The sequence below is a fragment of the Suncus etruscus genome, chromosome 11 (assembly GCF_024139225.1).
Source record: "Suncus etruscus isolate mSunEtr1 chromosome 11, mSunEtr1.pri.cur, whole genome shotgun sequence".
In the NCBI taxonomy this organism is placed as follows: domain Eukaryota; kingdom Metazoa; phylum Chordata; class Mammalia; order Eulipotyphla; family Soricidae; genus Suncus; species Suncus etruscus.
This window is the reverse complement of record NC_064858.1, coordinates 19,925,129-19,928,297: the sequence shown is the minus strand read 5'-3', so window position 1 is coordinate 19,928,297 and position 3,169 is coordinate 19,925,129. Positions and strand designations below refer to the sequence as shown.

Here is a 3,169-nt window from a genome sequence, read left to right as displayed (position 1 = left end):
AACAATGCTTAGAGAAGAAATCAATGAAGTTGATATTCAAAGAGCAATCCGAAAAGATCAACAAAAGCAAAAGTTGGTTCTTTGAAAAAAATAAACAAGATTGATAAAGCATGAGCAAAATTCACAAATAAAGGGAGAAAGAGAAATCTAATAAACCAGATTAGGAATGAAAAGGGGGACATCATCACAGATACTGCAGATATTCAAAGAATAATCAGAGACTACTTTAAGAAACTCTATGCCACGAAACATGAAAATCTAGAAGAAATGTATAAATTTTTGGAATTGTGTAATCTTCCATAGTTAAGCCAGAATGAGCTAACATATTTCAACAGACACATCACTACTGAAGAAATTAAAATGGTCATCAAGAGTCTCCCCAAAAACAAAAGCCCAGGCCTTGATGGATTCACTAATGAATTTTTTCAAACCTTTTAAGAGGAACATCTACCAATTCTCTTCAGGCTCTTTCATAAAGTTGAGGAATCAGGAATACTCCCAAATAGTTTTTATGAAGCTAACATCACCTTGATACCAAAACAAGACAGAGATGCTTCAAAAAAAAAAAAAAAGAAAGAAAGAAAGAAACATACATACCAATATTCCTCATGAGCACAGATGCAAAGATACTCAACAAAATTCTGGCAAATACGATCCAATCCAATGCTTTATTAAGAAGGTCATACATCATGACCAAGTAGGATTCATTTCAAGGATGTAAGGATGGTTTAACATCTGTAAGTCAATCAACATAATACAGTACATCAACAAAAAGGAAAATAAAATTATATGTTCATATCAACTGATGCAAAGAAAGCATTTGATAAGGCCCAACACCCATTCTATAAAAACTCTCAAGATGGGAATGAAGGAACATTTCTCAAAATAGTCAAGGCCATCTACCACAAGCCAATGGCAAATATTATCCTCAATGGGGATAAGCTAAAATCCTTTTCTCTAAAGTCTGGTACAATTAAAGGCTGCCCTCTCTCACCACATTTATTTAATATTGCGCTGGAAGTTCTTGTCACAGCAATTAGGCAAGAAATGGTCATCAAGGGCATCCAGATAAGTAAGGAAGAAGTCAAGCTCCCAATGTGTGCAGATGACAAGATACTATACTTAAAAAAAAAAAAAAAAAAAAAAAACTCCAAAGACTCTACCAAAAAAGATTCTAGAACAATAAATTTCTATAGCAAACTGGCAGGCTACAAAATTAACACACAAAAATTAATGGCCTTTTATATACCAATAATAATAGAGAAGAAGTGGACATTAAAAAATTCCCATTCACATTAGTGCTCCATAAACTCAAATATCATGGAGTCAATTTAACTAAAGATGGGAAGGACTTATACAAAGAAAACTACAAAACCCTGCTTCGAGAAATTCAAAAGGACACATGAAAATGGAGACAAATATCCTGCTCATGGATTGAAGGAATTAACATCATTAAAATGGCTATACTCCCCAAAGAATTGTACAGATTTAATGCAATTCCTCAAAAGATTCCTATGACAGCCTTCAAAGAGGTGGATCAAACACTCCTGAAATTCATCTGGAACAATAAACACCCAAGAATAGCTAGAGCAATCCTTGGGAAAATTAATACGGGAGTCATAACTTTACCCAACTTTAAACTGTATTACAAAGCTATAATCATTAAGAAAGCATAGTATTGGAATATAGACAGGCCTTCAGATCAGTGGAATTGACCAGACTCAGTATTCAGAGAATGCTCCCCAGATATATGATCAATTAATCTTTGATAAAGAGGCAACAAATGCAAAATGAAGCAAAGATCGCCTCTTCAACAACTGGTGTTGGGACAACTGGTCAGATACTTGCAAAAAACAAACTCAGACCTTAATCTAACACTGTGCACAAAGATCAAATGCAAATGGATTAAAGACCTAGATAACAGACCTGAAACCATAAGGTATATAGAAAAAACATAGGTAAACACTCCAGGACATTGAAACTAAAGGCATTCTTAATGCTTTTAAGGTTTTATTTCAATGTAATAGTAACAAACAAAAGATGGGTACAAAAATCTAAAGCTGAGAACACCTATTTCTCACTGCCTCCCTTAAAGTATAATCACATAAATAGCAACAAAGCACAAGGCTTCCCTCCTGTGTGAGACTGCATGAGCAGGAGGAATTCTCAGTGTCTCGTGACATTTTTTCATTTAAATTTCATAAGACTGTAACGTTGAGGTCAATCACAAAACCACTGTCATGCAGATATAAGCCTCATCTTTCTCAAGGAGATGGAACAAAACACCCAATTTAAAGAAAGAGTAAAAACATTGAAAATAATAAAGCGTGTTATTTCAAAGATGTCCTGAGGCCCTTTCTTAGATAGAAGAACAGTTTAAAACATGGATAACACTTTGTGAAATGTTTTTAAATACTAAGAAATAATTTGGCAATGAAAATTACAGATATTATAGAATGAGAAAAATGTTAAAATGCTTTCCTTTTTTTTCTTTTTTCTTTTTTCAGGGGAGAGCACACACGCAGTCTCCCACTACCACAAATTACACAGTCGAGTTTCCCACATTTGGGGAAATCGCAGGGGTCAGCACACCCAGAGTGCAATGGGTGAGCCTTGCCCTGGGGAAACCACCTTTGTGACCATGGTATCGCCCCTGCCAAGTAAGTATAAAATGCTTTCATTTAATGTTTCCTTTCCTATCACTAAATCATATTAAAAATGTAGTATTATGAATTCAAAAATTCTTTTAAAATATAAACTATAGGGCTCCAAAATGTTTTTTTGCATTTTGCAATATAAATCTACTTTCTCTAAGAGAATAATTGTCCTGAATATTTTTGTGGACAAACACTTCATATTGATAACTTATTTCATATAATTAAATAATGCGCTAATGGTGTCTAAACATAAGCCAAATATTTTGTTTATAGGTTCATAACTGTATGCAACAAAATTTAAATAAATAATAGAATTATATTTTTATAATGATTTTTATTTTGATCAAAGTGGATTACATATCTTTCACAGTACTATTTTAGGTACATATTGACATTGGACCATGGGAATTCCCACCACCAAAGTTGTCCTCCTTGTTCCTAGCATGCATCCCATATTCCTCTCCCTTACCCCCCTGGCTGCTAGTATAAGTGGTCCACTCTGTGTCTATCTT

General features: G+C 33.9%; 1 non-coding gene across 1 annotated transcript; it reads right to left on the bottom strand.

Annotated features, from left to right (window-relative positions):
- Positions 1-2,504: 2,504 nt before the first annotated feature.
- Positions 2,505-2,668, bottom strand: LOC126023690 (U1 spliceosomal RNA). Its single transcript, XR_007500783.1, has one exon. It is a non-coding gene; the product is annotated as a U1 spliceosomal RNA (small nuclear RNA).
- Between the last annotated feature and the right edge of the window lie 501 nt (positions 2,669-3,169).